The sequence below is a fragment of the Oncorhynchus tshawytscha genome, linkage group LG30, assembly GCF_018296145.1.
Source record: "Oncorhynchus tshawytscha isolate Ot180627B linkage group LG30, Otsh_v2.0, whole genome shotgun sequence".
NCBI classification, from domain to species: Eukaryota; Metazoa; Chordata; class Actinopteri; order Salmoniformes; family Salmonidae; genus Oncorhynchus; species Oncorhynchus tshawytscha.
Window position 1 is genome coordinate 26,464,088 of NC_056458.1, and position 11,827 is coordinate 26,475,914.

General features: G+C 45.6%; 1 protein-coding gene across 3 annotated transcripts in view; it reads right to left on the minus strand.

Annotated features, from left to right (window-relative positions):
* The window catches only part of dyrk1aa (dual-specificity tyrosine-(Y)-phosphorylation regulated kinase 1A, a), a 38,773-nt gene extending 29,273 nt beyond the window's left edge, over nt 1-9,500 (minus strand). Inside the window, exon 1 of one of the 3 annotated variants that reach the window (XM_024393860.2) lies at nt 9,231-9,500. The gene's annotated coding sequence lies outside the window, so the exon portion shown is untranslated. Of the gene's footprint in view, nt 1-8,886 lie in introns of all 3 variants that reach the window. The other 2 variants (XM_042309171.1, XM_024393859.2) reach the window with 2 other exon arrangements.
* Nucleotides 9,501-11,827: the final 2,327 nt, after the last annotated feature.

Sequence of the window (11,827 nt, forward strand, 5' to 3'; positions counted from 1 at the left end):
AACGTGTTAGCTAACTATCAAACTTTGCTAGCCAACTCCATTTTTTATATATTTTTTTCTTCTAAAATCTCAACTTCAAAACACTCTCCTGCAACCCACCTCACAAAAATATATATTATTCACCTCAAATCTGAAATCCACAACAGAAGCTAGCCAGAAGTTAGCAAGTTCACTGGCTAACGTTAGGGGTCAGCTAACCACAGTTGGCGGTCATCAGCCATCCTTTAGCTCGAAAAGCTATCGGCAGTTTTGTACAACGCGACTCAGACCAGAGCATACCGGACCTATTTTTTTCTCCATATCCCCGGATATCTACCGCAAGCTCTGGACATTTACACCTGGATCTTGCAGCTAGCTAGCTGCTATCCGGGTGACTATTGGCTAACGTCGGTCCCGGAGCAAACATCAATTATTCCGGAGCTAGCCAGCAGAAGAGTTCCATCAGTCACTCCTGGGCTACAATCACCTATCCGGACCCATTTTACTGCTGATGCGGAGCCCCACCGGGCTTTCAAGAATGGACTACCGACGTTATCTGCTCGAAGGAGTTATCCAACTGGCCCCTCCGTCGCGACGTAACCTGAACGCCCATCTGCGGCCAGCTAATCGTTAGCGGTCTTATCGGCTGCTATCGGAAAATTCTCTTGGGCGACTAGAACTATTTTGCCAATTGGATTGGTCCCCTCTACCACACGGAACCACACCAATCTACCAACGGAAACGCACGAGGTGGTTAAAAACAGACATCCATCTTCTGCCAGCTTGCTACCGATGGCCCGGCTAGCTGTCTGAATTGCCGTGACCCCAACCAACCTCACTACTCACTGGACCCTTATGATCACTTGGCTAAGCATGCCTCTCCTTAATGTCAATATGCCTTGTCCATTGCTGTTCTGGTTAGTGTTTATTGGCTTATTTCACTGTAGAGCCTCTAGCCCTGCTCATTATACCTTATCGCATGTGTGGGTGGTGGAACTGGAAGGTTGGATAACATCACCTGGTTTCAATGATGTTTATAGAAACAATATCGCACTCATCATCACTCAATGCCTAGGTTTACCTCCACTGTATTCACATCCTACCATACCTTTGTCTGTACATTATACCTTGAAGCTATTTTATCACCCCCAGAAACCTGCCCCTTTTACTCTCTGTTCTGGACGTCCTAGACGACCAATTATCGTAGCTTTTAACCATACCCTTATCCTACTCCTCCTCTGGTGGCATTTTCAAACAAGACAGAAAAGCAAAAAGGGGCGGTGTTGCAATCAACAGCAGAGATAGCCTACAGAGTTCTGTCCTACTATCCCGGTCTGTACCCAAACAATATGAACTTCTACTTTTAAAAATCCACCTCTCTAAAGACATCGCTCATCGCTGCCGCCTGCTATAGACCACCCTTTGCCCCGAGCTGTGCTCTGGACACCATATATGAACTGATTGCCTCACATCTATCTTCAGAGATCATTCTGTTAGGTGACCAAAACTGGGACATGCTTAACACCCCAGCCATCCTACAATCTAAGCTTGATGCCCTCAATCTCCCACAAATTATCAATGAACCTACCAGGTACCACCCCAAAGCCGTAAACACGGGCACCGTCATAGATATCATCCTAACTAATTTGCCCTCTAAATACACCTCTGCTGTTTTCAACCAAGATCTCAGCGATCACTGCCTCATTGCCTGCATCCGTAATGGGTCAGCGGTCAAACGACCTCCACTCATCACTGTCAAACGCTCCCTGAAACACTTCAGCGAGCAGGCCTTTCTAGTAGACCTGGCTCCCTGAATGTACTCATGTACTTCCGGCGCCGACAGAGATGGCCGCCTCGCTTCGCGTTCCTAGGAAACTATGCAGTTTTTTGTTTTTTTACGTGTTATTTCTTACACTAGTACCCCAGGTCATCTTAGGTTTCTTTACATACAGCCGACAAGAACTACTGAATATAAGATCAGCGTCAACTCACCATCAGTACGACCAAGAATATGTTTTTCGCGACGCGGATCCTGTGTTCTGCCTTACAACCAGTGTAACCGAGTGGATCACATGCAGCGACCCAAAAAAAAAACGACTCAGAAAAAGAGGGAAACGAAGCGGTCTTCTGGTCAGACTCCGGAGACGGGCACATCGTGCACCACTCCCTAGCATTCTTCTTGCCAATGTCCAGTCTCTTGACAACAAGGTTGATGAAATCCGAGCAAGGGTAGCATTCCAGAGGGACATCAGAGACTTTAACGTTCTCTGCTTCACGGAAACATGGCTAACTGGAGAGACGCAATCCGAAGCGGTGCAGCCAGCGGGTTTCTCCACGCATCGCGCCGACAGAAACAAACATCTTTCTGGTAAGAAGACGGGCGGGGGCGTATGTCTTATGGCCAACGTGACATGGTGTGATGAAAGAAACATACAGGAACTCAAATCCTTCTGTTCACCTGATTTAGAATTCCTCACAATCAAATGTAGACCGCATTATCTACCAAGAGAATTCTCTTCGATTATAATCACAGCCGTATATATCCCCCCAAGCAGACACATCGATGGCTCTGAACGAACTTTATTTAACTCTCTGCAAACTGGAAACGATTTATCCGGAGGCTGCATTCATTGTAGCTGGGGATTTTAACAAGGCTAATCTGAAAACAAGACTCCCTAAATTTTATCAGCATATCGATTGCGCAACCAGGGGTGGAAAGACCCTGGATCATTGTTACTCTAACTTCCGCGACGCATATAAGGCCCTGCCCCGCCCCCCTTTCGGAAAAGCTGACCACGACTCCATTTTGTTGATCCCTGCCTACAGACAGAAACTAAAACAAGAAGCTCCCACGCTGAGGTCTGTCCAACGCTGGTCTGACCAAGCTGACTCCACACTCCAAGACTGCTTCCATCACGTGGACTGGGAGATGTTTCGTATTGCGTCAGACAACAACATTGACGAATACGCTGATACGGTGTGCGAGTTCATTAGAACGTGCGTTGAAGATGTCGTTCCCATAGCAACGATTAAAACATTCCCTAACCAGAAACCGTGGATTGATGGCAGCATTCGTGTGAAACTGAAGGCACGAACCACTGCTTTTAATCAGGGCAAGGTGTCTGGTAACATGGCTGAATACAAACAGTGCAGCTATTCCCTCCGCAAGGCTATCAAACAAGCTAAGCGCCAGTACAGAGACAAAGTAGAATCTCAATTCAACGGCTCAGACACAAGAGGTATGTGGCAGGGTCTACAGTCAATCACGGACTACAGGAAGAAACCCAGCCCAGTCACGGACCAGGATGTCTTGCTCCCAGGCAGACTAAATAACTTTTTTGCCCGCTTTGAGGACAATACAGTGCCACTGACACGGCCTGCAACGGAAACATGCGGTCTCTCCTTCACTGCAGCCGAAGTGAGTAAGACATTTAAACGTGTTAACCCTCGCAAGGCTGCAGGCCCAGACGGCATCCCCAGCCGCGCCCTCAGAGCATGCGCAGACCAGCTGGCCGGTGTGTTTACGGACATATTCAATCAATCCCTATACCAGTCTGCTGTTCCCACATGCTTCAAGAGGGCCACCATTGTTCCTGTTCCCAAGAAAGCTAAGGTAACTGAGCTAAACGACTACCGCCCGTAGCACTCACATCCGTCATCATGAAGTGCTTTGAGAGACTAGTCAAGGACCATATCACCTCCACCCTACCTGACACCCTTGACCCACTCCAATTTGCTTACCGCCCAAATAGGTCCACAGACGATGCAATCTCAACCACACTGCACACTGCCCTAACCCATCTGGACAAGAGGAATACCTATGTGAGAATGCTGTTCATCGACTACAGCTCGGCATTCAACACCATAGTACCCTCCAAGCTCGTCATCAAGCTCGAGACCCTGGGTCTCGACCCCGCCCTGTGCAACTGGGTACTGGACTTCCTGACGGGCCGCCCCAGGTGGTGAGGGTAGGCAACAACATCTCCTCCCCGCTGATCCTCAACACTGGGGCCCCACAAGGGTGCGTTCTGAGCCCTCTCCTGTACTCCCTGTTCACCCACGACTGCGTGGCCATGCACGCCTCCCAACTCAATCATCAAGTTTGCGGACGACACAACAGTGGTAGGCTTGATTACCAACAACGACGAGACGGCCTACAGGGAGGAGGTGAGGGCCCTCGGAGTGTGGTGTCAGGAAAATAACCTCACACTCAACGTCAACAAAACTAAGGAGATGATTGTGGACTTCAGGAAACAGCAGAGGGAACACCCCCCATCCACATCGATGGAACAGTAGTGGAGAGGGTAGCAAGTTTTAAGTTCCTCGGCATACACATCACAGACAAACTGAATTGGTCCACTCACACAGACAGCATCGTGAGGAAGGCGCAGCAGCGCCTCTTCAACCTCAGGAGGCTGAAGAAATTCGGCTTGTCACCAAAAGCACTCACAAACTTCTACAGATGCACAATCGAGAGCATCCTGGCGGGCTGTATCACCGCCTGGTATGGCAACTGCACCGCCCTCAACCGTAAGGCTCTCCAGAGGGTAGTGAGGTCTGCACAACGCATCACCGGGGGCAAACTACCTGCCCTCCAGGACACCTACACCACCCGATGCTACAGGAAGGCCATAAAGATCATCAAGGACATCAACCACCCGAGCCACTGCCTGTTCACCCCGCTGCCATCCAGAAGGCGAGGTCAGTACAGGTGCATCAAAGCTGGGACCGAGAGACTGAAAAACAGCTTCTATCTCAAGGCCATCAGACTGTTAAACAGCCACCACTAACATTGAGTGGCTACTGCCAACACACTGTCAATGACACTGACTCTACTCCAGCCACTTTAATCATGGGAATCGATGGGAAATGATGTAAATATATCACTAGCCACTTTAAACAATGCTACCTTATATAATGTTACTTACCCTACATTGTTCATCTCATATGCATACGTTGATACTGTACTCTATATCATCGACTGCATCCTTATGTAATACATGTATCACTAGCCACTTTAACTATGCCACTTGGTTTACATACTTATCTCATATGTATATACTGTACTCGATATCATCTACTGTATCTTGCCTATGCTGCTCTGTACCATCACTCATTCATATATCCTTATGTACATATTCTTTATCCCCTTACACTGTGTATGACAGTAGTTTTTTTTGGAATTGTTAGTTAGATTACTTGCTCGTTATTACTGCATTGTCGGAACTAGAAGCACAAGCATTTCGATACACTCGCATTAACATCTGCTAACCATGTGTATGTGACAAATAAAATTTGATTTGATTTGATTTGGCCCGGGTATCCTGGAAGGATATTGACCTCATCCTGTCAGTAGAGAATAACTGTTTTTATTTTATTTTTATGCCTTCCTCACCATCTTAAATGAGCATGCCCCATTCAAGAAATGTTGAATCAGGAACAGATATAGCCCTTGGTTCTCTCCAGACCTGACTGCCCGTAAACAACACAAAAACATCCTGTGGCATTCTGCGCAGGATATTTTTTGTGATATGCAACTTTTCAGGGAAGCTAGAAACCAATATACACAGGCAGTTAGAAAAGCAAAGGCTAGCTTTTTCAAAGGGAAATTTGCTTCCTGCAACACAAACTCAAAAAAGTTCTGGGACACTAAAGTCCATGGAGAATAAGAGCACCTCCTCCCAGCTGCCCACTGCACCGAGGATAGGAAACTCTTGTCACCACTGATAAATCTACTATAATTGAACATTTCAATAAGCATTTTTCTACGGCTGGCCATGCTTTCCACCTGGCAACCCCTACCCCGGTCAACAGCACTGCACCCCCCACAGTAACTCGCCCAAGCCTTCCCCATTTCTCCTTCTCCCAAATCCAGTCAGCTGATGTTCTGAAAGAGCTGCAAAATCTGGACCCCTACAAATTGCTGGGCTAGACAGTCCGGACCCCTTCTTTCTAAAATGATCTGCCGAAATTGTTGCAACCCCTATTACTAGCCTGTTCAACCTCTCATGTCGTCTGAGATTCCTAAAGATTGAAAAGCAGCTAAGGTCATCCCCCTCTTCAAAGACACTCTTGACCCAAACTGCTACAGACCTATATCTCTCCTACCCTGCCTTTCTAAGGTCTTCGAAAGCCAAGTCAACAAACAGATCACCGACCATTTCGAATCCCACCGCACCTTCTCCGCTATGCAATCTGGTTTCAGAGCTGGTCATGGGTGCACCACAGCCACGCTCAAGGTCCTAAACGATATCACCGCCATCGATAAGAAACAATACTGTGCAGCCGTATTCATTGACCTGGCCAAGGCTTTCAACTCTGTCAATCACCACATCCTCATTGGCAGACGCAATAGCCTTGGTTTCTCAAATGATTGCCTCGCCTGGTTTACCAACTACTTCTCTGATAGAGTTCAGTGTGTCAAATCGGAGGGCCTGTTGTGGCAGTCTCTATGGGGGTGCCACAGGGTTCAATTCTTGGGCCAACTCTCGTCTCTGATCCACCTCTACGCAGACAACACCATTCTGTATACTTCTGGCCCCTCTTTGGACACTGTGTTAAGAACCCTCCAGACGAGCTTCAATGCCATACAACTCTCCTTCTGTGGCCTACAACTGCTCTTATATGCAAGTAAAACTAAATGCATGCTTTTCAACCGATTGCTGCCTGCACCTGTCCGCCCGTCCAGCATCACTACTCTGGACGGTTCTGACTTAGAATATGTGGATAACTTCAAATACCTAGGTGTCTGGTTAGACTGTAAACTCTCCTTCCAGACTCACATCAAAACATCTCCAAAAGTTAAATCTAGAATTGGCTTCCTATTTTGCAACAAAGCATCCTTCACTCATGCTGCCAAACATACCTTCGCAAAACTGACCATCCTACCGATCCTCGACTTTTGCGTAGTCATTTAGAAAATAGCCTCCAATACCCTACTTAATAAATTGGATGCAGTCTATCACAGTGCCATCCATTTTGTCACCAAAGCCCCATATACTACCCACCACTGCGACCTGTACGCTCTCATTGGCTGGCCCTCCCTTCATACTCATCGCCAAACCCACTGGCTCCAGGTCATCTACAAGACCCTGCTAGGTAAAGTCCCCCCTTATCACAGTTCGCTGGTCACCATAGCAGCACCCACCTGCAGCACGCGCTCCAGCAGGTATATCTCTCTGGCCACCCCCAAAGCCAATTCCTCCTTTGGCCGCCTCTCCTTCCAGTTCTCTGCTGCCAATGACTAAAACGAACTACAAAAATCTCTGGAACTGGAAACACTTATGTCCCTCACTAGCTTTAAGCACCAGCTGTCAGAGCAGCTCACCGATTACTGCACCTGTACATAGCCCATCTATAATTTAGCCCAAACAACTACCTCTTCCCCTAATGTATTTATTTATTTTGCTCCTTTGCACCCCATTAGGTCTCTCTACTTTGCACATTCTTCCACTGCAAATCTACCATTCCAGTGTTTTACTTGCTATAACGTATTTACTTCGCCACCATGTCCTTTTTTTGCCTTTACCTCCCTTATCTCACCTCATTTGCTCACATTGTATATAGACTTATTTTCTACTGACTGTTTGTTTTACACCATGCATAAACCTGTGTTGTTGTATGTTTCGAACTGCTTTACTTTATCTTGGCCAGGTCGCAATTGTAAATGAGAACTTGTTCTCAACTTGCCTACCTGGTTAATTAAATAAAGGTGAAAAAAAAAAAAACTGGACACACTTAGTCACATTAGCATTCAACTGTATTTATGAACGTACCCAGTAATGACCTTGTGGCTGTTAATAAAAAATAAAAATGCAAAGTGAACCTATGCTGTTCCCATCTATACTAGCTAGAAAGCTTCAAGCCGTTGGGAGGCCAAGGACGCAAACTTGAGCAATCGAGGGACCGGATGAACATTCGCTATCTTTCTAGTTAGCATTAACTAACGTTACAGGCCAAGTTAAATACGTTATCTAGTTGATAACGCAGTATCAAAACAGAATGCGTTGAAGTGGCTAAACTCCATCCTTATGACTAGCTTGCCATCAATCCATGCCCGCATCTCTGTGGCAACTGACAACTTGTCAAGTTAACCAGCTGGCTAGTATGTTTACTTACAAACCAGGCTAGCTGGAAGGCAACGTATGATTGAGATGGACTATTGAACCCATGTGCCTGAGGTGTATTTGTAGCGAGTTTACGTTACCTTGTCAATTGTATTACTTAACTACAAGACCGGTTAATGTTAGCTAGCTTAGCTACGTTGAATTATGTGCTAACAAGCAGTAACGTTAGGTAGCTAGTAACGTTAGCAGGAGTGCTAGAAGTGTGGCACACACGTAGATAGCTAACTTAACATGATCTAACTTTACCTTGTTAAAAAATCAACGTCCTTTGCTTTTTAACAAGCTAAAGTTGGCTCAGTTAACTAATTAAACGTAGGCTAGCAATACTTCCTTCCACGGAATGACATGTGTAGCTTCTACGCTAAGTTCACATTTAGCTAACTATCCAAGTTAGCCAGCTGAATTGAAGTAGTTAACACGTTAGCTAGCTGACCTAACGTTACTGGACTGGATTAAGGCTAGGTTTCTAACGTTATCTAACTTGTTAACTGTGGCAATGGAAAGTGACATAGCTAGCCAACTACACTAGCATGGCTTAAACAGTTAGCGAGCTAGCAACGATACATAAGCCTAATGTTAATTGTTACATTTATATGGGGGTGCACGTTTTCCAACCAAGAGTGAACATTCTATAACGTTGGTTAGACCGTTTACCAGTTAACGTTAGCTAGATATCTTATTTGGCGCTAGAGCTAGCTGTAACGTTAGCTGGCTAGCTTGCTGTGTCTGTTTCCAATGATAGCAATGTGACTGGCTAGTCAAAGTTACAGCGCAAACTTACCTTGGTCGCTGCCTGTCAGTCTTCCTATTCCAGAAACATATCCTCATTTACAATCCCCAATGCCTTACGGCGATACAGTCTTCTCCATGGAGTCTTCTCCATGCACAGATTTCCCAACGTACAACCCTCACTTCTTTGAATAGATGTCAATTATTTTTCCAAATCAACAGCGCCTCTCAGTCAACTCGCCAACGCGGTCAACGGCGGAAACGTATTCGATCTGACCATAGGGAAACCAACATTTCGATGCAGCTAGGCATGTATACTGTTAGCTGTTCGAGACCTTAATTGGAACGAGAGCAGCATTTACTTCCAAATCATGATTAAAAATGACGACTACAAACCTGAAAACCCTGTTCTCTTTAAGGCTTTTTTGTGTATATTTCACAAAATGGCGCGTGTTCCCAAACCTTTGCATCGAACCGGCCGGGCAGACTATAAACTACTGCCCACCAACGTACTCATTTAACGCCGTTGTGGCATAGCCGCTACGTTATAACCAACCCTTTTGATGATTTGAATCCATTTCTGTCATTGCTATGATTAGTGAGTTTACTATTCTGTCGGGAAGGTAAAACATTTTTTTGGGAAATGGAAAGTGGCTAACAAAATGGAGGCTGAATACGAACGTTACCATGACGACTATTATTCAAACGAATAAATTCCAGTCTCAGAAAGACACAGAAAATACTGCCAATCAAATTTTATTTTGCAAGGTCCGGGTCATAGGAACTCGTTGCCGCGAAAAAGTGTTCGGTTGGTTCGCCACTGTATATATCAGGGTATGGCTAGAGGGGTTCCAGATATGCGGACGAAATTGAGAAAATTGGTGAAGCAAACAGACAAAAAATACGGGGGCTATTTCGAGATGACAAACTCGCATCTTTCACAGCAAAGAGCGAGGGAGTCCGGGGGATGACTAGAGGAGCAATGGTGGAAGTAGTGTGTGATTCTATTGGCCCAGTATAGTTGGTGAGAATGAGTAGACGATGGTGAAGAAGAGTGGATTAAAAATGGCAAAAGTTAGAAATTAACAGCAGTTTATGGTTGGAGAGTCTATTCATGAGCAAGGATTGTTTTTTGGGTGACCAGTTTGCGGTCTCGAAGATGGTGAAGGACGAGTTGGGTAAAGTGGGATTGGTCAGAGTGACCAGGACAGTAGCGGTATGTTGATTTCGTGTGTGTCGAAAGAAGAACGCTCTGTGGGCTCAACATGTCGACATATGATGCGGAAAGCTATGCTTTTCAGAGTAGGGCACCGATTAAAGGTGTCATCTCCTGTGTCTTGTTGGACATAGAGGCTGTGTGGTTTAGGGATAACATTTCAGGAGTGGTAGACGCACTTTCCTTGAATTGAATGAAGGACACAAAGAAGGAGCAAAGCCTATCGGTTGTCATTTGATGAAGTGGTTCTCCCAACTATTGTAAAAACCTGGGTATGTGAGATATGCGGTGAGACCGTATGTACAGAAGCCGCTGCAGTGTTACATTTGTAAAAAAGTTTGGACATGTGGCAAGTGTTTGTTGAAAGAATAAATATGTAGTAGTTGAGTCGGATGAAGCATGTTGTGATGGGAATCACGTTCCCGTAGTGCCCTGTACGGATGAAGGAGTTTGCAGTAGCTAGGATCAGGGCCATCCAGCAGGTCTCCTATGTGGAGGCAGTGAAAATAGCTGAAGGAGTGTGTAGAGGACTTGGTAGTGGATGTCCCACAGTCTGCAGTGAATGCCATGCAGGAGAAGGATCCCGACATGCTAATAGTGAAGAAGGTGGACTTTGTTGTGTTAATAGCGCAAGTGATACATTGCACTAGTCAAACTAAGGCACTTAGTGGTCTGGCAACTTGCTTCAACCAAAGTATGTGTGTGTGTGGGGGGTATCAACAAGGACTCACACTGGCCATGGCTAACAATGAAAGCTAACAGATGGGAAAGCAAGGGTGGATGGAACTATTTCTCACTTGACTTTTCTCGAGCTGGAGATCGGCCAGCATGCTCAGCTCCACTTCAGCGGTGGGCGGAGCTATGGCTCTGATATGATGAACTAAGATTACTGATATGATTAACTACAAATACTTCACAGCCTTTTGTACAGTTGGCGTGGGAAGATGGTCAATTCAGTCTGACACTCAAACCAGCTTGCAAACAATATAAGCATAGAGCTCTCATCTAATTGGCCAGTAAGCCATCAATTATAAATGTAACAAGATATTTTTTTATTTTATTTCACCTTTATTTAACCAGGTAGGCTAGTTGAACAAGTTCTCATTTACAACTGCGACCTGGCCAAGATAAAGCATAGCAGTGTGAACAGACAGCAACACAGTTACACATGGAGTAAACAATAAACAAGTCAATAACACAGTAGAAATGTTTTTTTATTTAAAAAAAAAAAAGTCTATATACATTGTGTGCAAAAGGCATGAGGAGGTAGGCAAATAATTACAATTTAGCAGATTAACACTGGAGTGATAAATGATCAGATGGTCATGTGCAGGTAGAGATACTGGTGTGCAAAAGAGCAGAAAAGTAAATAAATATAAACAGTATGGGGATGAGGTAGGTAAATTGGGTGGGCTATTTACCGATGAACTATGTACAGCTGCAGCGATTGGTTAGCTGCTCAGATAGCAGATGTTTGAAGTTGGTGAGGGAGATAAAAGTCTTCAACTTAAGCGATTTTTGCAACTCGTTCCAGTCACAGGCAGCAGAGAACTGGAACGAAAGGCGGCCAAATGAGGTGTTGGCTTTAGGGATGATCAGTGAGATACACCTGCTGGAGCGCGAGCTACGGGTGGGTGTTGCCATCTTGACCAGTGAACTGAGATAAGGCGGAGCTTTACCTAGCATGGACTTGTAGATGACCTGGAGCCAGTGGGTCTGGCGACGAATATGTAGCGAGGGCCAGCCGACTAGAGCATACAGGTCGCAGTGGTGGGTG